The 24,478-nt window shown below is 45.7% G+C and overlaps 1 long non-coding RNA gene across 1 annotated transcript; it reads left to right on the top strand.

Moving 5' to 3' along the window:
* Positions 1–8,819: 8,819 nt before the first annotated feature.
* Positions 8,820–23,071, top strand: LOC147120098 (uncharacterized). The gene is made up of 5 exons (XR_015077846.1): positions 8,820–8,945; positions 19,609–19,653; positions 22,006–22,050; positions 22,658–22,702; positions 22,836–23,071. It is a non-coding gene; the product is annotated as an uncharacterized LOC147120098 (long non-coding RNA).
* The last annotated feature ends 1,407 nt before the right edge of the window (positions 23,072–24,478 follow it).

Below are 24,478 nucleotides of genomic sequence, written 5' to 3'. Positions count from 1 at the left end.
TTCATCATAGACTGTCTCTCCTTCACTTTCCACAACGAGGACTCTCTTTACCAGGTTCAGTCTCTCACAGGCTTTTAAACCTAGTATGGCTTGCACATCCTTTGGCACCACGATTAATGCTAGCGTGTGCTCTCTGCCCTTGTGTGTCACTTTGACAATGCATCTTCCTTTCACTGGTATATTAGTACCTGAGTATCCTGTCACTTTCACTTTTATTCCATGTATCTTTGGTCTGGGTCTAATTTTCTTAAAATCAGTCTCTGATATCACATTAACTTGTGCTCCAGTATCCAATTTAAATGGAATGTGTATGTCATTCACTTTTAGTGTCAACATCCAGTCTCCTTTTTCTTTTTTGTTTTCAGACACCACATCTACATAGAACTCCTCTATCTCGCTTTCATCTACTGCATGGACCTTGCTTTGTTGCGCTTGGTTCTTGCAGCAACGGGCATAATGGTTGTTTTTGTTGCAACTATTGCATTTTTTACCATATGCTGGACACTTTTTTGGTGGATGCTGTGTACCGCATCGATTACATGACTTTCGATTGCCCCTTTCATTTTTGTTCGCTGGCCACGCCTCTTTTTTCACATTGGCGCTCTTTTTGTTAAACGGTTTGTGTCCGTTCTTTCTCACTGCATCCACGTTGCAGCTACTGTCACTGAACAGCTCCTTTGCCTGCAACTTCACAGTCTCTGTAGCCCAACACAGTGCTATGGCTTTTCCCAGGTCTAGATTTTGCTCTCTTAGCAGTCTTTCCCTTAGACCATTATCTGGAATACCACACACCAGTCTGTCTTTTATCAGCGAGTCTGTCAGTCCCCCAAATTCACACGTTTTGCTTCTGTTTCTCAGTTCAGTCACATACTGATCAATAGTCTCTCCCGTTTTCTGTACACATGTGAAAAATCTGTGCCTCTCAAACGTCACGTTACGTTTAGGTATGCAGTAGGCCGCAAACTGTTCCATTATTTTATCCAACTTCATTTTGTCTCCATCAGCAGCGAATGTGAAGTTATTATACACCTCCAGCGCTTCATCACCCACGACATGTAAGAACACTGACGCTTTCATTTTATCACTTTTCTCGTCAGCTCCGATTGCCACTAAATACAACTCCAAACGTTGTTTGAACCTCCTCCAATTTTCAGCCACATTACCTGTCAACTGAAGCTTTGCCGGTGGGTGTAAACCTTCCATTTTTCACTTCGTTAGCTATTCTCCAATGGTAAGTAACGATGTTCTCTTTTGGCTTGCTAATATGTGGAGAGCTGATTTAACTTCAGATTTTTCCTCTTCATCTCTTTCAATCACTTCTGACACCATGTATCGATTTCTACGTGGGTTCAATGATGATACAATCATGAAAGAGAATGTCTTTTTATCTAAAGTATGTTCAACTCAGTTAACAGCATTACAGGAGACACCATCTTAGAGATCCATCTTAAACCAAACCAAAACTAAACTGCTTGTCTCTCACATGCCCTCTGCTGGTCAGGCATAAATAATCAATCAGGCAAATATGCTGGTAAGGCATAAATAATCAAACAGGCAAATACCATCACTATTTGCTGATATCATTACACCCTTCAGCTCAAATATAATTTGCGCCGTAACTTGCTGGAAATGCGAGCTGTTAATGGTGCGGTGAGGGCAGCAGAGCATCTGGGACTGTAGACCGTAGTGAACGACAGAACCAACAGTCCATCTCCATAACCAACATGATTTAAGCATTAAGAAAGAAACAGAGGAACAGCAGAGGAGGAAATAGGGTGAATTAAAGTCAAATCAGGTACAGACAGAGAAAGAAAGGGAATTAAAGATTGGTTTAAGAGAGAAAAAAAAGAAACAGAAAGGAAAAGTAAGAAAAAAAATTTAAATTTTAAACCTGACATTTAAAAAATTTCAAACAATTGACTTCATGCAGGAATGAGACTCCACAGTTTAAATAGTTGCCTTTCTGGATCAGAGAGGTTGATTGGCATTGCATAACAATTATCACATCATTAAAAAGGTTACGCTGCTAATTATGAGCCCTAAATTTCAGCGGGGGCCTCAATAGTCAAATAATGTGCAAATCCAGTAAATTCTTAAAAATAACGGGGAGGCTAAGGGCGAGATTCCATTTGTGCAAAGCAAACTGCGGAGCGACATAAATCGACCAGCAAGTTCTGGAGATTCACGGCATATCTCTTAATCCTCTGAACTTGCTGGCCAATTCGTGCATCAATAACGTGTCTTGCTATTATTTTTGCAAAAAGATTTGGCCCAATAATGTATGCCATAGATATGTCATTACTAAGGTACAAGATATCAGTAAATTCAGACACGTAAACTCCAGTGGACTGAGTGTGACTTTGTACAGATTACAGAGGATCATTTCCTCTCCTCTGTCAGTTCATTATTTCATATTCTGAGGAATAATAACTGATCTCACACTTTTGCCACCAAATCTAAACACAATGATGATATTTGGAGGAAGTTCTGCCCATATTACAACCCACTTGTCAGCAGATTTCCGTGCCCAGGATCACCAAACTGAGCAAATCTGAGTCAGTGTTTGAATGTGGTGGAGGTGCAGTATATAAAGACTGATCGCTGCAAGGGAAAGGCAGAGCAAGAGAGAGAAGCAGCTCCTTTACTCTTAGAAACCAGCCAGCTGATCAACAAGAGGCAGAATGAAATCCTTTCTCCTCACCATTGCTGCAGTGCAGATCCTCCACTGCTCAGGTACGTACTGGAGGGAGTGGCACCTCATAAAGCAACCAATTATTGGGAATGAGCTTCAGACAGCGATATTGTACCAATGTTTCGAAAGAATTCACTGAAGAATGCTGGAGTGTTTTGTACAACTTTCCTTTTCTCTCTGCAGGAGACCCAAGCCCTAAGGATGCTCTGAGAGAGTCAGTTCTAAAGCTGAACAGAATCACCGAGACCACCAATCTGTGTGGTATAACCAGGAGAAGAGTGAAGGATGTAAGTGTGTCCGGGTCTAAGTGTGTTTCACTGTCTAAAGTCCCTGTTGGTTGATGATTCTGACTGTCCCAGTGGAGGCATCTGTTGAAAATAAAGAGCTGTGTTGTTCTGAACTTTATCTGACCAGAGTAAGACCACTCGATACGGTAACACACGAATGACCTGTTTCCTTCCATTAGATTTATCACACAGGCAAATTGTCGTACAACGTGGATTTAACATTCTCGGTGAAAGAAACCGTCTGCTCAAAGAATTCTGGACTGGAATTTGATGATCCCAACTGTCACTTCCGCCCCAAAAAGACCGCAGTGAGTCCTGAGTTATATTGTAGCATCAAAATCCCCATGTGTACTGAGTTATATCATAGAAAGGGCCGTGAGTACTGAGTTATGTCATAGAAAGGGCCGTGAGTACTGAGTTATATCATAGAAAGGGCCGTGCGTACTGAGTTATATCATAGAAAGGGCCGTGAGTACTGAGTTATATCATAGAAAGGGCCGTGAGTACTGAGTTATGTTGTGTCTGTGTATAATAAGACACAGACTGCAGGAGAACGGTACAACAGGTGTTTACTCAACGTGGCTCACACTGGAACTGATCTGTACAGATTACTACTCAGTGCTATATACAGGTGTGGTCACTGCCGGTACTGCAGTATACATGAGCTGTAAAGATATTTCCCCCCTTAAAGGTATATACATTACAATTCCTCCCCTTTTAGATTAACAGTACCATAACACTCATTTAACAATTAAATATCAAACTAATTACAATTAACACTTTTAACATGCAACATCAGCTGAAAATAGTCTATTTATATATTCGGTCTTTGGGGAGGCTTCCTGATCCTTTCTGGATAGCGCCTGTCCCGAGTATCTTGCTCTTGGTGCGGAGGCGATTCTGGCCACCTGTCGTCGGTTGGTTCATCGGCTTCCGATGCTGCTATTTCTGGGGTAGATGCAACCTGTACATCGGGTTCATCACCAGGTACGTATGGGCGAGGCATGGGGTTGACTTGTTCCTGTGACTCTAGGATCTGGTCAGCATGGCGTCTCACGATGCTCTCCCCAACGTCCACTGTGTACATTAGTGGCCCCTGCCATCTGCATATCGTTCCTGGCTGCCATTTTTCTGTTCGGTAGTCGCGGGCCAAGACTGGTTACCCTACATTGAAGCTCCTTGTTGGCTTCTCATGGATGTGCTGGAATTGCTTACTCTCAACATCTCTTCGTACATTTGGTCTGAGCAAATCCAGGCGAGATCTTAACCTTCGGTTAAAGAACATCATGGCTGGGGCCTGGTTGGTGACTGCATGTGTCGCATTCCGGTAGGCGAACAGGAAATTGTCCACCTTGTGCTGCAGCGGAATGTTGTCATTGTACATAGCCTTTATTGCCTTCTTAAAGGTTTGTACGAACCTCTCAGCCAATCCATTTCTGGCTGGATGATACGGGGCGGATGTGTAATGCCTTACCCCATTCTTTTTCAAGAACCTCCGGAACTCTTCGGACACAAACTGTGGTCCGTTGTCGGAGCAAATCTGTTCTGGCAAGCCATTCCTGACAAAAATGGTCCATTGGACTGCAATAGTTTTCTCCGTGGTGGTGGAGGACATTTTGATGACCTCAGGCCATTTCGAGTGTGCATCCACGGCTATTAAAAACATTGAGTCCATGAATGGACCAGCAAAATCAATATGCACCCGTTGCCATGGAGATGAGGGCCACTCCCATGGGTGTAGAGGGGTCTGTGGTGGTGCATTTTGGACTTTCTGGCATCCTGAGCAGCTCTTGGTCAGGTCCTCGATTTGTTTATCGATTCCCGGCCACCACACATAAGCCCTGGCTAGGCTTTTCATTTTTACCCCTCCCAGATGACCCTCATGAAGCTCATTGAGCACTCTATCCCTTAACTTGTGTGGAATTACCACTCGGGATCCACACATCAAGGTCCCCCGGCACACTGACAGCTGTTCTCTCCTTGTCGAGAATGCTGGCAACAGTAAGTCGCCATGTGCTGGCCATCCCTTCACCGTCAAATCATATACCCGAGACAGTGTCGGGTCATTTCAGGTTTCCTTTTCGATACAAGAGTTAGTTACCGGTAGGTATTCAACTATAGTCAAATGGAATATTTCGACAGGATCCACTGCTGGTGCTTCCTCCACAGTAGGCAGTGGCAGGCGTGATAGCCCATCAGCATTTCCATGCTGTTTCGTGCCCTTATATTCAATCTCATAGTGGTGCGCCCCTAGAAAAAGTGACCATCTTTGTAGTCGTTGCGCAGTCATCACCGGAATGCCCTTCTTCGGATTAAAAATGGAGACAAGAGGCTGGTGATCAGTCAGCAAGGTGAATTTCTGCCCGTGCAGATAGTGATTGAACTTTTTCACTCCCCACACTAGGCTGAGGGCCTCTCTGTCAATCTGGGCATAGTTACGCTCGGCTGAGGTTAGTGATCGTGACGCAAAGGCTATTGGCCTCTCTGAGCCGTCCGAGAATTTGTGCGACAGCACCGCTCCAATGCCATAGGGTGACGCATCACATGCCAACCGAATTGGTAATGCCGGGCTGTAATGGGCCAATACCTCTTTCGATGTGATTAGTCTTTTGCTCTTCTGGACAGCTCGTCTACATTCGTCACTCCACTTCCATGGCACTCCAGTTTGCAGTAGGGTGTTCAGTGGGTGTAGTATTGTAGACAAATTTGGCAAGAACTTATAGTAGTAGTTTACCAGCCCGAGGAACAACCTCAGTTGTGACACATTTTCCGGTGCTGGAGTCTTGACTACTGCCTCAATCTTCTCTGGGGACTTATGTAACCCCTCTTTATCGATAACGTGGCCACAATACGGGATGTGTTTTCTAAAAAAACTCGCATTTGGGGCGATTAGCTCGGAGCCTATATTCCTGCAATCAAGTGAGCACCTGCTCCAGGTTGGCAAGGTGATCACTGTCATTTTCGCCTGTGACCAGGATGTCGTCCAAATAACACTGGGTCCCTGGGATCCCTTGCAGGACTTGTCCCATTGCCCTCTGCCAAATAGCCGGAGCTGATGCTACCCCGAATACCAGCCGGTTGTATTGGTAGAGACCTTTATGGGTGTTGATTGTGAGGTATTTTTTTGATGCTTCTTCTACCTCCATTTGCAGATACGCCTGGGCCAGATCAATCTTAGTGAAGCGTTTCCCTCCAGATAGTGAGGCGAAAATATCTTCAATCCGCGGAAGTGGATATTGTACGGTGTGAAGGACTGGGTTCACTATTACCTTAATGTCCCCACAGATGCGAACCTTCCTTGGTTCCCCAGGCGTGCTGCTCAAAGACTTTTTCATCACAGGGACGATGGGTGTAGCCCACTCGCTCCAGTCTACAATGGACAGTACACCTGAACGTTCCAGACTCTCCAGCTCTGCTTCGACGGCTGGGCGGATCGCATAAGGTACCGGTCTGGCCTTAAAAAATTTTGGGCTTGCATTTTCTTCAATTTTAATCATCGCTGTCATGCCTTTTAGTGTTCCGAGTCCTTGCTGGAACACTTCTTTCACATCAGTTAGGATCTTTGACAGTCGCCCAGGTGTGACGTCGTCATCCTTTTTGTCAGCCACAGTCAGTGCCTGTATGGAATGCCAATCCAGTTGTATTTTCCGGATCCATTCACGTCCCAGTAATGGTGGTCCTCCATCTTGCAATATATATAGGTCTAGTTTTGGTGTTTCCTTACCGTTATATATAACGGTCACCCTTATTTTTCCTTTGGGGTAGACTTTTTGCCCCGTGTACGTCTTCAAAATAATTTTTGTGTCTCTCAAGGGTATGTGTGAGAATAGCCGCTCGTTGTCCCGTCGGTTTATGACTGTTAGGGCTGATCCTGTGTCCAATTCCATCTTTACCTGGACTCCTGCTATCTTGAGAGTGACCCAAATGGTTCGGTGATCCTCCGTTGTGATCACATTATGTAGTTTCAGACAACTCAGTTCCCTGCTTTCAGAGTCGGTATCACTCGTTTGTTCGTCTGAACTATTCTCCGTCATCTTATGTACCTTCTTGTACTTTTCTCTGGTAGGTTTCTTATTGCTGGTTTTCTTTCCCGACCTGTAGACGTGTGCTATGTGTCCTACTTTTCCACACTGTCTGCACACTTTGTCTTTGAACCAGCAATCATTTTGGTCATGTGTTGTTCTGCCGCAGCGATAGCACTTCTCTGTTCTATATGACATTTCGTTTGTGCCATATTCTTGCGGTCTCTGTTGTATCTCTGCAGCGCCCCGTGCTGCTGCTTCATATGATACCGCAATGCTGAAAGCCTTTTCCAGCGTAAGGTCCTTTTCAGATAAAACCTGTTGCTGGGTTCCTTCACTTTGAAGCCCACACACAAACTTGTCCCTTAAGGTATCTGCCAGTCCCACTCCAAACTGGCAGTGTTTCGATAGTTTGCGCAGTTCTGTTAAATAATCAGCATTGCTTTCATCCTTATGCTGGTTCTGTTTGTGAAACTTGAATCTTTCTGCTATCAGCAGCGGTGTGGGGTTTAAATGTTCCTGTAGTATCGTTACTATGTCTTCAAAACTCTTTTCCATTGGCTTCGTTGGTTTACTAGATTTCATAATAAACCATACGTCTTTGCACCCATTAAATTTAACAATACCGACGCTTTCTTGTCATCGGACACCTCATTTGCCTTGCAGTATACCTCTATTCGTTCGACATATGTAGTCCAATCTTTGACTTCATTGTCAAATGTGGTGATACTGCCACTCTTCGGCATTTTGGGTGTGGTTTAAAATGGCATCTCCCAATGGCTTAAAATGGCGTCTCCCGTGCTTTCCTTCCTCCCCCGCTGCTGCCAACGCTGCTCCTGGCGGTTCTCCTGGCAATGGCGGCGCCCTGTAGGTTTCGCGCGCTTCTCCTGTGCTGCTGTCAACGCGGCTCTCGGCGGTCCTCGTGGCAATGGTGGCGCCTCGCGGGTTTCTGCGCGTCTCTCTCTCCCTCTCTTCGACGCTGCTCGGCCCCTGAACACCGGCTGCACCCTGTGCGCTCTGCCCTCTCTCTCTCTCCCCCGTCGGCGCTGCTCGGCCCTTTGCTGTGCCGCTCGGTCGGGCTCTAGCCTGCTGCTGTCCGGGAAGGGTCTGCGCACTACCTGTTGCCAGCCCGTTTTGCTGGACCACCTCGACTGGAAAGCCAAGCCTGGCTCTCGACAACCTCCCCCGCAATTCTCGAGTCTCTGCTGGATGACTGGGCGGTTGCCCGTGGTCGACACCCGAGTCTCTGGCCTTAACCTCCAATCCACTGATCTCCAGGAATGAATCCCCGGGAGGTGATGCAGAGTTGCAGGTAGGTTCGAACTTGCCTTGTCGCCAATGTTGTGTCTGTGTATAATAAGTCACAGACTGCAGGAGAACGGTACAACAGGTGTTTACTCAACGTGGCTCACACTGGAACTGATCTGTACAGATGACTACTCAGTGCTATATACAGGTGTGGTCACTGCCGGTACTGCAGTATACATGACCTGTAAAAGATAGTTCCCCCCTTAAAGGTATATACATTACAATTATATCATAGAAAGGGCCATGAGTACTGAGTTATATCATAGAAAGGGCCGTGTGTACTGAGTTATATCATAGAAAGGGCCGTGAGTACTGAGTTATATCATAGAAAGGGCCGTGAGTACTGAGTTATATCATAGAAAGGGCTATGAGTAATGAGTTATATAATAGAAAGGGCCGTGAGTACTGAGTTATATCATAGAAAGGGCCGTGTGTACTGAGTTATGTCAGTTTTGAGCTTGTTGTCAATCAATATTTTAAAATAATTATGTTTTATTTTGACAGGGAAATGGATTTTGCAAAAGCCATGTTGAATATTTTGCTGGTAAGGTCATTGACATTGATGTGGAGTGTCGTGGTTTGAAGACGGTTGACAGCAACAGTGAATCATTAGCGTCAAGTGAAAACAGTATTGAGGTAACCTCACAATTATACAAATCAGAGCAATGGGCATGCTTGACTTTGTGCCAGGATTTTCTCCCCGCTGTGGGACTTTATGTGGGAGGTAGAGATGTGACCTGGGCATTGTAGGGAGCTTAGTGAGTAGCTCTCCAAGTAGTGTGAGGATCTCACTGATATGAGTACAGAGAATGAGAAGGTCTTCAGACAGGGAGATGTATCACAAGATTAAAATTAACATAAATGCACCGGAGAACGTTCTTGATCAATATATCTCCAGTCCAACAAGGTAGGAAGCAGTATTAGATCTGGTTCTGGAAATGGAGTGTGTTACAATAGGGCAACATCTAGCTAACAGTGACCACAACATAATTCGGTTCAAAGAATTATGTAAAGAGAACAGAAAATATCAAAGGTAAAAAATGGGAAGAGCTAATTTCAGTGATTTAAGAAGGGACCTAGCGCAGGTTGATTGGAAAAGGCAATGGAGTGGAAGGCATTCAGGGAGGAGTTAGTTCAGGTACAAACTAAGCAGATTCCTTTGAAGGGAAAAGGTAAAGCATCCAAAGCTAATGCATCCTGGATGACAAAGGAAATAAAAGTTAAAATAAAGCAGAAAAAGGAAGCTTATGACAAGTGTTAGGAGCAAGATTCAGTTAATAACCAGGAATATTATGGAAAGTACAGGAGAGCCTGGGCCACTGGCGCAATAGTTAATGCGTCTGACCACAGATCAGAATATCGTAGGTTGGACTCCTACCTGATTTTCCAGCATAGACACGATGGGCCAAATGGCCTCCTTCTGTGCCATAAACTTCTATGATTCAAAAGTCTTCTATAGACATAGAAGTAATAAACAGGTTAAGAGGAGGGGTGGGGGCGATTAGGGACCAAAAAGGAGACCTACACATGGAGGCAGAGGGCATGGCTGAGGTAGTAAATGAGTACTTTGCATCTGTCTTCACCAAGGAAAAAGATGCTGCCAAAGTCATAGTGAAAGAGAAGGTAGTGGAGTTACTGGATGAGATAAAAATTGATAAAGAGGTACTAGAAAGGCTGTCTGAACTTAAAGTTGATAAGTCACCAGTACAAGATTGAAGGCATCCGAGGATGCTGAGGGACATTAAGGAGGAAATCGTGGAGGTACTCACCATAATCTTCCAATCCTCCTTAGATACGGGGGTAGTGCCAGCGGACTGGAGAATTGCAAATGTTACACCCTTGTTCAAAAAAGGGTATAAGGGTAAACCCAGCAACTACGGGCCAGTCAGTTTAACCTCAGTAGTGGGGAAGCTTTTGGAAACGATAATCAGGGACAAAGTTAATAGTCACTTGGACAACTGTGGATTAATTAAGGAAAGCCAGCACGGATTTGTTAAAGGCAAATCGTGTTTAACTAACTTGATCGAGTTTTTGATAAGGTAACAGAGAGGGTTGATGAGGGCAATGCGGTTGACATAGTGTATATGGACTTCCAAAAGGCGTTTGATAAAGTGCCATGTAATAGGCTTGCTAGCAAAGTTGAAGCCCATGGACTAAAAGGGACAGTGGCAGCATAGATACGAAATTGGTTAAGCGACAGGAAACAGAGAGTAGTGGTAAGCGGTTGTTTTTCGGACTGGAGGAAGGCATACAGTGATGTTCTCCAGGGGTCGGTACTAGGACCACTGCTTTTCTTGATATATATTAATGATTTGGACGTGGGTGTACAGGGCACAATTTCAAAATTTGCAGGTGACACAAAACTTGGAGTTATAGTGAACAGTGAGGAGGATAGTGATAGATTTCAAGAAGACATAGACAGGCTGGTGAAATTGGTGGGCACGTGTCAGATGAAATTTAATGCAGAAAAGTGTGAAGTGATACATTTTGGTAGGAAGAATGAGGAGAGGTAATATAAACTAAAGGGTACAATCCTAAAGGGGTGCATGAACAGAAAGACCTGGGGGTATATGTGCACAAATTTGAAGGTGGTAGGGCAGGTTGAGAAAGCAGTTAAAAAAGCATACGGGATCCTGGACTTCATAAGTAGAGGCATAGTGGGAGCAATTCATTATAACCCAGGAATGGGCGCTAACTTTGGAAAAGTTTGACCTAATGAATCTCGCTGTACGCAAAATTCAGTGTCATCACTCAAAGAAAAGATGGGAGTGCTAAATCAAGTGCTGATGGCCTAGCTCATTGGCGTTACACTCAAAGCGCTAACCAATATCAGGTGCAGTCTAATCACAAGTCATTATTGCCACACCTCTTTCCAGTTCCTAAAGGGGAGGTTCATTGATGCTGCAGAATCTCATTCTCAGCATTGCTGCCTGTGAACCTGTTTCAGCAAGCAGGAGCAGGCCAAGCCCAAGGAGCCGGACGACTCAAGCAGGTTTCATGATGGCAGATCAATGCCCCAGGGAGAGAGCCCCCAGATTTTTGGACCAAGCATTGAAGGAGTTGGTGTCCATTGTGGAGAGATGCAGGACAGTGCTCTACCCGGCAAGTGGCAGGAGGCCCTCGCCGCAAGTCTTCCATGCCATGTGGAGGGAGGTTGCCCAGCATGTCTTGGGCAACACTGTGGCCCCCAGGACCTACACACAGTGCAGGAAGAAATTTAACGACCTCACTCGGGTGGTCAGGGTGGGTCAATGCTTCAACAAATGCTACATACCACTGTCTGAACCACGGTCTGCATACACTGGCCAAAGCACCACACCCCCAGCACTCACCCACCAACAATCTCTACCTACCAACACTCACACCCACATCTCACACCCTGCACACAATGACAGCTATTCAACTATGGCAGGCACATCACCCAAACACATTGTTCCACATTCACTCACACACTTTCCTTTCTCTTGAAGGCCAAGGTGGTTCACAACAGGAGGGAGCAGGGGTGCATAGGTGGGGGACAAGCTGACACCCAACCACTGTCTGCACTGGAGAATCGAGTACCGCAGATTATTGGGCACCAGGTGGTGGGCGCCGTGGCCATCGGTGACATTGACCCCCTTGGGAACAACAACGGTATATTCATCCCTACTCCTTCTTCTCATATCCCACTTCCCCTCACCCCACAAGCATTTCACACTTTCCAGCTAATCATGCTGTATGCATGCTTTTCTCCCTTCTTGCCCTCCTCCCCTCACCTTAACCCAACTCGTGTGCATTTATGCTTTCAGATAATCAGCAAGCACCTGAGCAGCCTGTCCCTGAGGGTAGCATAGAGAGCGAGAGGGGAGAAGAGGAGACAAAAGAACACACCCCGTCACTGCATGTCTCACCCACAGGCACCAGCTTAGATACTGGCACTATGTGTTCTTTGGAGGCTAGAATAGTAGCGGGATCGGCACAGCGTGATGCACTGGGGATGAGTGGGCTGCAGCAAGGCCAGGGAGAAAGGGTAGCTCGGAGGCCAGCTCCCCGGAGGGTGAGTTTGCGCGCGAGTTCTGCAGCTCAGGACTCAGATGAGGACCTCGATGGGGAGACCTTTAGAAGAAGGGTGATGGGCATGCACACGGAGATGATAGGTGCAATGTCAAGGGTGCCTGAGAGCCTCTCACCAATGGTAAGAAGCATGGAGGAGTCCGCCTCCAACATTGCACAAGGCTCTGCACACACCATGGAGCCAATCATTTCCAATCTACAAAGAATGGTCGACTCCCAGAGAGACTGTGGCGACTCAGACCTGATGTTGCGTGTGATGGGCAATCTGGCAGCTTCCATTGCAGCACAGGTGGAAGTGACGCAACATCTTAGTGCTGTATTGCAGTCTATGCTTGGTGGCATCCAATCTCAGACTGCTCTCGTGCAGTCTCAGCTTGATGCCACGCAAGCTCTGACTGCTGCCATTGTGGCTGGGTCTACCACCGTTGACCAGGGCTTTCACGGTGTCACAGCAGGCCAGCAATCTGTACTGCAACAGATTGACAGAGATGCTGAGGTGCTGCCCAGGGGAGTGAAAGTGGGTCAGTGGAGCCGGAACCTGCTGTCCTCTCTCAGGATGACAACATTCCTGCTCCCACCACTGCCACTCCACCATTGCCCTTGTCACTGCCTGTCATCCAGCCATCCCAGACTGGTGCCACCCATACTGAGGTGGTGCAGTCTACAGCCGGGCTTTCCAGGCCCAGAGCTGGTCGAGGGCGTCCTGCAAGGCCATCTGGAGTCTCCCACGCGGACACTCAGCAGCCTTCCACCAGTCGTGCTGCAGCCACTGGGCCAACACTTTGTAGGCGCACTAGAGTAGGCAAAGGCACTGTAACGAGAGGCACTAAGAACATAAGAACATAAAAATAGGAGCAGGAGTAGGCCATTTGGCCCCTTGAGCCTGCTCTGCCATTCAATAAGATCATGGCTGATCTTCTACCTCATCCACTTTCCTGCACTATCCCCATATCCCTTGATTCCCTTAATATTCAAAAATCTATCGATCTCTGTCTTGAATATACTCAACAACTGAGCCGCCACAGCCCTCTAGGGTAGAGAATTCCAAAGATTCACCACGGATGAGTGAAGAAATTTCTCCTCATCTTTGTCCTAAATGGCCAACCCCTTATTCTGAGACTGTGACCCCTGGCTCTAGACTCCCTAGCCAGGGGAAACATCCTCTCTGCATCTACCCTGTCAAGCCCTGTAAGAATTTTGTATGTTTCAATGAGATCACCTCTCATTCTTCTAAACTCTAGAGAATATAAGCCTAGTCTACTCAAACTGTCCTCATAGGACAATCCCCCCATCCCATGAATTAAGGGATTGCACAAGGGTAAATAGTTAATATTGTTGTTGTAAATATGTGTTAACTGATTATTGATAAATTTATTAATTGAGTTTGGATTATTTTGTGGTGTCTCTTATTTCAGCTTTGCGCTGTGAAATGGTCTGCAACAGGGATGGAATGATGGGGATGTGGTGAACAACAGAGATCTGGGTTTTAATTTATTGGAACCGCAGTCTGTTGAGGCGGTCTTTCCAGAAGGCCGATTGAGTGGCTGACTCCTCCCTCGTTCCTGTTCTTCCTCCTCCTCAGCCTCATCCTCTCCCTCTTCCTCCTCCTGCGGTGGTCCCACAATCCCTGGTGGCAAGGGCTGGGCCCTCATGGTGGCCAAATTGTAGAACATACAGCAGACGATGACGAAATGAGACTCTCGCTCAGCGGAACTGTTGCCTCGACGAAGTTCCTGGTGGCAGCATGGCTCTCATTATATGAATGCTGGGCAGGAGTTTTGGGGTTGCGGAGGGGAGTCATGAGCCAGGTGGAGAGCGGATAGCCCTTGTCTCTGACCAGCCAGCCTTGAACTTGATGTCGTGGCTGGAAGAATGCTGGAACACCTGGCGCAGGTTGAGTCATCATGGCTGCTGCCAGGATAGCGGGCATTCACAATGAAAATTCGCTGTCTGTGGTCGCACACCAACTGCACATTATGTGAGTGGTACCCTTTGCATTTACGGAAGATGTCAGGATTGTTATGCGGTGCCCACAAAGCCATGTGGGTGCAATCAATGGCGCCTTGCACTGTGGGGAATCCCGCTATTCTGGCAAAGCCACATGCACGTTCGTCCTGCTTCTCTCTGGTGATGGGGAAGGAAATGCCGTCCCTTCTCCTACTGTAGAGAGCCTCTGTGACCTCCCAGATGCAACGATGGACGGCGAACTGTGAGATGTTAGCTATGTCTCCTGTTGCAGACTGGAAGGGTCTGCTGGCAAAGAAATTGAGGACAACGGTGACCTTGACTGTCACTGAGAGAGCTGTGGTCGCCCTGATCTGAAGCTCGAGGTCTGGTTGCAGGAGGTGGCAGAATTCTGTGACCACCTCCTTGGTGAAGCAGAGCCTTCTAATCCACTGCTCCTCGCTTAATTGAAGGTAGGAGGAGTGCTGTTGGAATTCCCTCGGAGGGTAAGGCCTCCTGTTGAGAGCCCTGATGGCCCTCCTCCTCCCTCTGGCCACATGTTCCAGCCTTTCTCGCTGCCTCTGCTCCCTCCACAGTAGATCCTGGAGGGCGAGGTCGACTGCCTGTACAGCCCCCATTAATGTAACCATGTGTAGCACTTTGATATGTTGTGAGAATAAATGTAACTAATTTTTAGTAGCCACAACACTGGTTCCTTGTCAGTTTGACATTGTGCAACAGTTTAAATCAGTCATTTAAAGATTGTTTAAACTGTTGCCCAATGTCAAACTGGCAAGGAAGCAGTGAAACAGCACTAAACTGAGAGCTGCGACTCATTACTCATGATCCCTTTAAGTAGCGCCCCTGGAGCCAGCTGCCGACTGCTTCACGCCTTCTCTCCCAGTCGCTGTCGGGATGAGGCACTAAGGCAGGGGGTGATACTTAATTTGGCAGATCAGCCGCCCAGTGAGCGTTGTACGCCACAATCTACCTGGCGCTGAAGTCCCCCGCACTAACCACTAACTCATAGCAGCGGTGCTGTGGGCGAGCTGAGTTCGGCGTGCGCTGCTGGATTCGCATCAATGCGGCGCTAGTGCCTCAGCGCCCCATTAATGTCCCCGCAATGTGCTAACTGGAGGTGCTATGGTAATTTACGGGGAATTTGGCGGTATAGGTACAAAATTGGCTCAGTGACAGGAAGCAAAGGTTGGTGGTAGATGGATGTTTTTTCAGACTGGAAGGTGGTTTACAATTCTTATAAATGACTTAGACTTGGGATAGGGAGCAGCATTATAAATTTTTCAGATGATACAAAAATTGGCAAAGTAGTAGATCATGATGAGGATAGTTATGGGCTTCAGGATGACATAGACAGGATGGTGAAATGGCAGAAGCATGGCAGGTGGAGTTCAATGTGGAGAATTGTGAAGTGATGCACTTTGAGAGGACTAATATGGAAAGACAGTACACTATAAATGGCAGGAATTTGAAAAGGGTAGAACTTGGTGGCCACATACATAAATCCTTGAAGGTGGCAGGGCAAGTTGATAAGTTGGTTAAAGAAGCATATGGATTATTTGGGTTTATAAATAGAAGAATAGAATATAAGAGCAAAGAGATCGGGCTCGATTTTCATTGAGCCTTGGAGGCAGGCGTGGAGGTGTGCGGGGGGTTAAAATCGCAAAAACTGGCAGGCAGGACCCCCCCCCCTCCCCGCCTGGTTCCTGACTCTGAGCAATTTTAACTCAGTCGTGTCTGATGGTTCCGACTCCGTCCCACATCCAACAGGTGGGATTGGTCGTTAAGGCCATTAACAACCACTAAATGGCCTCTATAATCCTATTTTGAAAGGCCCTTGCAAATTTAACCCTTTTCCCACATGAAACACGCCTAGTGGGAAACACGAATGTGAAACCTGGCAGGAGCACTATTGGATTGCTGACTTTCAACTGCAGGTCAACTATTAAAGAGGAGTTTTGATCAGCCATGATTTGCAGGTGGCAGGACTTCGTGGTCTCAGGTCTGGGGCAACTTTTACAAGGCTTAACCACACCTGTGGAAGGTTGGAGCCTCACACCCATCTCCAGTGTGACCTCCTGGGAAACCCCTCTCGCCACCTTCACTCAGCGCTTCCTCCATGGAGGCATATAAGAGAAGCATGGAAGCCATTTATTTCTTTCCCATCTGGGCATTAGAGGAGCTTGAGCACCAGCCGCGGCAGCAGCAGAACCAGGAACAACAGCCGCACCAGCAACAGCAGCAGCAGCAGGTGCGCCAGGCTGCTGCTCACCCACCTGAAGCTGCACAGGCCAGAAGGGGCCAGCACCTGGAAGTGGCTGGAGAGCACCTTGCTGCACATCAGGGGGGCCATGGGGACCCGTATCTGCAATGGCAGTCCTACTCAGAAGGACTTCCATGAAGGTCTGGTTTCTCTGTTCGATAGATGCCCATCGCTCCTCAAGAGATGTCATTCTATTCTGAACAATGACCATGTTTTCCATACCCTGGCGACTAAGCTCCTCCATGGCCGTAGCCATCCTCTCCTCTACGGTGGCCAGCCTTAACACGGAGGCAGCAATCCTTTCCACAGATGTAGCCATCCTTTCCGTGGTGATGCGTGCATGGGCCAATGACTACACAAAGGCTCTGCTCATGTTCGCTATGGACTCCTCCATTCGCTCCACACTCGCAACGACCCTAGAGACAAAACCTGCCAGAGACTCCTGCATCTGTGCCTGGAGTTCCATCACCTCTGATCTTATGGATGGACCCAGAGGCAGAGGGTCAACATGCTGCTAAGACGAGCTGGCAGAGTCCTGCGCCCTCCGACTAAGACTCTCCACTGCTGTCCCTGTCTCCACAATCTGCTGATGCTCACTTGTGAGCTGTGATACACCAGGTGACAACACTACTCTATGTCCCGAATGTTCCACCGAGGTGGAAGTGTCTGCGCTGGTGCTGGATGCGCTGAATTCTGCTGACGCTGCACTCTCAGAGGTTGCAGCTTCCTCTGAGGAGTCTGGCTGCTCAGCCTCTTCTTCCTGGCTAGGGGGGACGGATGCTTGTGATGGTCCTGTGGGGGAGTAAAGGAAAGAGTCAGAGATGTGATGCAAAGGCTACATGCACATAGCTTTTTGCAGATGCTCATAAGTCCATCTGTTACAGCTTCACAATCATTATCAGCGACTCATGCAATGCCAAAGAGAGAGATGGGAAACTTTTCTGTCACCAGCTTGCTGTGTTACACCCGTCTGTCCATCCCCCATGCGCGAATCATCCTCTATTCCTGTAATTTCCAGGATGTCCCCCTCCCAGGGGGTCAGTTGGGCTATTGAGGCTGTCCATCCGCCTGTCCTGGCTCGCTCTCTTTTCCTGCAATGAGGGAGACAAATGGAGGTTGAGTGAGAATGAAGGAGTGAGTGTAGAGATTGCATAGCATAGATACTTCGAAGGAGACAAATATGGAGTGAGGTTGCAAGACCAAGGGCCCTCACTATGTGTTGTCAGTTGTGTTCAAAGCATCAGAGTGAGAGGGAGTGTGAGGGCTGCATGGTGGAATAGTTATGTGAATGTGAGCATAGAGGGAGAGGGAATGGGTAAGGGTGCATGGATGTCAGTGTCAAGTGGGATGCGGAGGAAGAGATTGCTAAAGCTGAGTGCTGGTGAGGAAAGGCAATGGGGATCAGATTGAGGGTGATGGGATATTCATACTCACTTTTCCAGTGCGCTGAAGGTCATGAAATCTTTCCCTGCACTGTATCCAGGTTCTGCGGGTGACTCCCAAGGAGTTGACCTCCTCAGCCACCTGCATCCACACTGCCTTGGTCTGACTGGGAGGCCTCTTCCTCCCTGATGAAGGTAAGAGCACCTCCCTGTTGGTCCTAGCCCCACCCACTAATGCCTGCAGTGCCACCTCGTCAAAGCGAGGAGCTGATCTGGCCCTCCCGTTTGTCATATTTGCTGCAGCTCCCTCACACTGCACAGTCAAGAAGCTTGGCAGTCTGCAGAAGAAGCAAGGCTTGCTGTGGACCTTAAATGCAGCAGCAATGATGATGTCATCGGAGGGGACTTTCAGTCATGAAAAACACATTTGCAAAGGCTTCCCACACGTTGGAAATCAATTGGCCAATTCAGTTAAAATTGCATCAATCTTCCACATCCATTTAGATTTGTGTGGGAAACATGAAATTCGGATAACACGACACTATCCCGCACCAGAGTTAAAATCCAGCCCATCGTGTTAGAATTTTATAAATCACTGGTTAGGCCTCACCTGGAGTATTGTGGACAATTCTGGGCATCACACTTCAGAAAAGGTGTAAAGAAAGGTTACAGAGGAGGCTTACCAGGATGTTACCAGGGATGAGGGACTTCACTTATGAGAAGTTGGTAAAATTCAGACAGTTCTCCTTGGAACAGAGAAGGTTAAGAAGTGACCTAATAGAGGTTTTCAAGATGATAGGTTTAGATAGAGTAAATGAGGAAATGTATTCCCTCTGGTGAGTGGGTCAATAACTACAGGTCGTAGATTCAAAATCATTGGAAAAAGATCTAGAGGGGAGATGAGGAGAATTTTTTTCATTCAGAGAGTTGTCGGGATCTGGAACGCTCTATCTGAAAAGGTGGTGGAAGCTGATTCCATAAATTATTTTAAAAGGGAGTTGGACGGGTACTTGAGGATGAGGAACTGACTGGGATACGGACTAAGCACGAATGCTCTTTGAAAGAGGCAGCACAGGCACGATGGGCCATATGGCCTCCTTCTGTGCTGTACATTTCTACGATTCTATGATAAATGGAGCTAGTGAAATGTATCACTTGATTAAAATAAAAATATTAGGAAGTGAAATGAAAGCAACCCAGTTGTTGTTATCCATTTGGTAGCAATATGATTTTATTGAACAACCAACAGATTGTCAAATTGCTTTAATGTGATGTGATGATAAAAAAAAGAGCTGAACTGCTGTCAGTGTCTGAGTGGAGTCAGTATTAACAGCAATTAATCAACTCAACATCTTTAGAACCAGATTTGCAGTAACCACACAATCTGGATTCAATACTGGCAACTGTTAGACCCATCCTGGACATGTTCACCACCTAGAATGGGCATCAGAGCCGCATCAGTTAGTGTTTACTTGTGTAATGTCCCCGATCAGTTTTTCCTTAGAAAGATGTGGTAGGATAGGAAATGATGGGATGCTGTCAAGGCTCAAAAATGTCAAGATCCAAAACTCAAGATTAATTACAAAATGTCTCACTGATCCCCTGTGCTAACTATCTAAAAATTAATATTTTACTACAGGTGGAAAAGAAATCAAAAGAAACGTCACTTGCGCAGTCTTCAATAGTGAGTATAAACGGGGACGTTTTGTCAGATGATTTTCTTGTTGATCATGATTATCAACAATAAAGTGTAAAATCCTGGATTTAACGGTGTCGGAATGGAGTGTGAGATGGCAATTTATTTTAATTCGAGGCACTGAGGGAGAGGATTCTGATGCTCGATTCCTGTGAGGTTTTCCAAAGGAATTTTGAATCAACCCCAAAAACAGAGGATGAGTTTGTTCTCCACTGAAGATAAAGTGAGCTGAATATCTACAGGACAGGACAGTTGCAAGTGATGGCATCATGAGAGCAGTGTCTCTTACATTCTTACCAATAATAGACACTAATGGCTGGTCCTTCCTGGAGGGGAACTGCAGGTTCAATACAAGAATGTATGATATATACATATATCTCAAAAAACATTAGAAAAGGAAATAGTGCCAGAAGACTGGCGGATAGCTAATATGATTCCTATATTTCAATAGGGAGATAGAAGAACAAGTCCAGGGAACTATGGACCAATTAGCTTAACGTCGATGGTAGGAAAGATAATGGAATCCTTACTCAATGATATAATAGAAAAACATCTAGAAACTGAAAATATAATAAAGAGTCGTCAGCACGGATTTCAAAAGGGACGGTCATACTTGACCAACCTTACTGAATTCTTTGAAGAAGTAACAGAAAGTGTAGATAAGGGTAATGTAGTAGATGTAATATATTTGGATTTTAATAAAGGCCTTCGATAAGCCACTGCATAGTAGACTCATGATTAAGGTCAGAACATGTGGAGTCAGGGTACAAGTAGCAAAATGGATAGCAAGCTGGCTACAAATCAGAAAATAGAGAATCGGAGTTAAAGGTAGTTACTCACACTGGCAAAAGGTGGGAAGTGTTGTTCCACAAGGATCAGTGCTGGGACCACTGTTGTTCACCTTTACATTAATGATTTGGACTTGCGAATTGAAAGTACAATTTCAAAATTTTTGGAACACACCAAATTGGGGGCATAGTTAATACAGAGAAGGACTATGACAAAATACAGGAAGACAAAAAAAACAAGCACTTGGGTTCATTTCTGGAGGGTTAGAATTGAAAAGCAGAGAAGTTATGTTAAACCTGTATCGAAGCTTGGTTAAACCATCTTGGAGTACTGCGTACAGCTCTGGTCTCCATATTATAAAAATGATATAGAGCCACTGGAGAAGGTGCAAAAAAGATTTACTAGAATCATACCAGGATTGAGAGGTTATACCTATCAGGAAAGATTGAACAGGCTGGGGCTCTTTTCTCCAGAAAAGTGGAGACTGAGGGGTGACCTGATAGAGGTCTTTAAGATTATGTAAGGGTAGATGTGGAGAAGAAGTTTCCACTTGCAGTGGAGACCAGAACTAGGGGCCATAAATATAAGATAGTCATTAATAGAAAGGTTTATAATGATGGGGTTAGATTAAATAGGTTGGGTGGAGGCTAGTGTGGAACATTAACACCGTCATGGACCTGTTAGGCCGAATTGCCTGTGTCTCTGCTGCAAATACTGGGCCGTATTTTCTGATCGGAGGCTTCCTGCGTGCGGAGGCCTCCGATCTGGAAAAAATCTATGGAGCTACCTGAGGGCCCCCGAGGTCCGGACACTTCCACTCCTGGGCCTCTCCAACTCGAAATGCACAGGGCCTACGTATCCCAGAGGCGCATGTGGTTCGCAAGCATCCCCGAGATCACGTGGGCCACGGGGAGCCAATGGGAGAAGGAAATCTCCCTTCATACACTTGACAGATAGACCTGTCAAATATATGAATGGAAATCACCCTAAAAACACTGTAAAACATTAAATATTTTTTTTTAAATCACATTTTAAAAATGAGTTGAAATTACAATAAATTAAATATTTTAAATAAAATTTTAATTTTTTGAAAAAAATAATTAAAGTTTTTTACAGGGCTAAAAATAAACTTACCTTTTTTAAAAGTATTTTTAAATGATAAGTAAGTGAAAACATTTTTTAAAACTTTTTTCGATTCTTAGCGCGTACACACCCTTAAGGATTAGAATATCTGGCCCAGTACTATGTAATAAATCCCAATTGATGGGGAGTGTCACCAATCATTAGTTTAACCATTGACCCCACAGCTCCACTGTACCAGGACTGTGTTGATTATTGCTGCACTGCAGAACATGAGATGTTTAGTAAGGGTTTATCCACTCCAACACCAAGTCACTGAATCACAACTCTGAAATGTCCAAAGTTAACATTTCCTCATTTATAATTTAATGTTTAAATTTTTTGCTTGATGCTAATTCTAAAATTTGTATTATGTACAAACTGTCTCATTGGTCCACTGTGCTAAACAGATAAATATTAATATTTTAATAGATGTAAAACAAGTCAAAAGAATCGTCACTCGAGGAGCCTCCAAATGTAAGTATAATCTGGGACTTTTACTCAGACAATTATCAACAACAATAAACTGTTGAAACCTGGATTCAGCTGTGTCAAAATGAAGTCCGAGGCAGCTCTGCGCTTTTATTAAGTTAAATGTATGTCTAGAGACAGTGAGAGTGGGGATACTGATTCTCGATTCTCGTGGGGTGTAATCCAACCGTAGCCAGAGGATTGTTGAACTGACCCTTCGTACAGAGGATCTGTTTACTCTTCACTGAAGATTAAGTGAGCTGAATTCCCACAATGTCAGGACAAGTACAAGTGATGACAATAATTCCTTGTCCTTTTCTGGTTGGGGTAGCCAAGGCAATAGAGGCCAATTGATGGATCTCAACCTTTCTTAGTTTAGCCCCTATGTACCAGGGTTGTATTGATTATTGCTGCATTGTTTAATGAGTATTTCTCCACCTCATCACTGAGTCATTGAATCACAACTCTGAAAATTAAGGAGTTAATAATTCCTCATTTGTGATCTAACATCATTTCCAGTTTTGGTTTGGAGATGATTCTAAATCTGAAGATTATTTACTAAAGTTTCATTGTGCTCCATGCACAACATGTAAATATAAATATTTTAATACAGGTGAAAAGCAAGTCAGATGAATCATCGCTCGAGGAGTCTTCAAATGTAAGTAGAAACTGGGACTTTGTGTCAGATAATTGGCTTCTTGATCAAGATCAACAACAAAAATAAAACACTGAACTCAGATTGAACTCAGTCCATTTGAAAATGATAATTCTGTTGATTCCGTTCACTACAGGAACACAATGATGATTCAAGATCCCGACACTAACCATGAATGGAACTTCTGAAAGGCCGAGCTTGGTGTGAACACAAGAAGACCTCATTCAGATTAAAGAAGATGTGATCAATTGTACTTTAATTGTTCATATATAAAGGGGGACCTGGGGTTCCTGACTGTACATTTTACTGTAACTGGGAGATTCTATAGTTTATAAATGTTCTGTCCTTTGCTGTATATTGTTATCTTGTATTCTGTGGATCAAATTAAAAATATAAAGAGAATATTTCCTGATGTTCTTCCAAATGCTGTTAATCACTTCACTGATCAGATGGGAGTTCCAACAGACACAGTGCTCAAACCAGCCTGTCATACACTTGTGACAATTCCCTCAGTCTACTGGTAGCTGCTGGTGAACTGGGGCTTTTGCTGCTGAAACTGAGGCCGTGAGTTTCTCAGCAGTGTCGGGATAGGGGCGGGTCAGCTCGTTTCCGGGTTCCAGTCCTGCCTCCAGCTGTCTCCGCTCTGCAGACGTGATTTTCCCTTGATTGACCTTGTTAAGCCCGCCCTCTGGCCAATTAACAGGAAGCGGGTCTGATGATGTCATTTGATGACGCGTCATCTGCCGGTTTCCTTAAAAGGACCATGCACAATTTTATTTTGACAGTTGATTTTTCAGTGTTTGATAGCATTGAGGTGCTGAAAACACTGACAATCACTGCACAAAGGTGAACTCTTGCACCCAGGCTCTCCAATGACTCCCTCCATATGCTTATGGAGGGAGTCACAGTACACAGGGAGGTCCTCTTCTCTTCCAAGGGTGGACGAGACCTCCCCAGGACATCAACTTACCACATTGAAAAGTGTCTTACTGAGTTCCAGTGATTGTTCAGTCATACCTCCCCCCACCCCACCCCGCTATAGTGATGTGTGTGCATGGAATGGGATTAAAGGGATGCTTCACGGTGCAGGTGTGAGCTGGTGTCAACCTGGCACATCATGTGGTAGCCAGGGTTTACAGCATCAAGTGAAGAAAGTCTGACCATGGTGATGCCACTGCTGGCCTCCCGGCCAGCAATTTTGTCAGGGGCTGATGCCCTGTGTCCAGTGCAGCATCAGGTGATGGCAGCGAAGGTTGGTGATGATATTGGTGATGTTGGTGTTGGGGATGATTGTGGAAGGATTCGGAGGACCAAGGTCTGATTGTTTCATTGGCTCCGATGTTGCTGGAATAGATGGCAGCTGCAGATAAGATGACAGAAGCGATCTGTCACTGGTGAGCGAGGTTCTCCCAATGAGGTGGCATTGGACATACAGTTGGATTTAAAAACTTGTAAGCTAAAGAAATCTGTTGTTTGAAAAATGCAGTAACCAACATTTTCTTTGCTCTGAAACTTACCATGTGCAACATTGCATCCTTGACACCACTTCTGCAGCTGTCATCATTTCACAAACATCAGACCAGACTCACAACATGCCAGGTTGAGCTGGCGTGTTCCCCGAACAGCCGGTAACCAGTGGGGGAGAAGGTAAAATTACAAGTAAGCCTCAAAAGACTCCTAAATTGGCTCTTAACAAGCCATTTAAGTATCAGAATTGTCTCCCCCGCCACTTGGTGTCGGGTCAGTTCTGCGCTGACAGACCCAACACCTGGGTGACTC

The sequence above is a fragment of the Somniosus microcephalus genome, chromosome 4 (assembly GCF_052327205.1).
Source record: "Somniosus microcephalus isolate GS21.2 chromosome 4, FLI_Smic_1.0, whole genome shotgun sequence".
NCBI lineage: Eukaryota > Metazoa > Chordata > Chondrichthyes > Squaliformes > Somniosidae > Somniosus > Somniosus microcephalus.
This window is presented reverse-complemented; position numbering and strand designations above follow the sequence as displayed.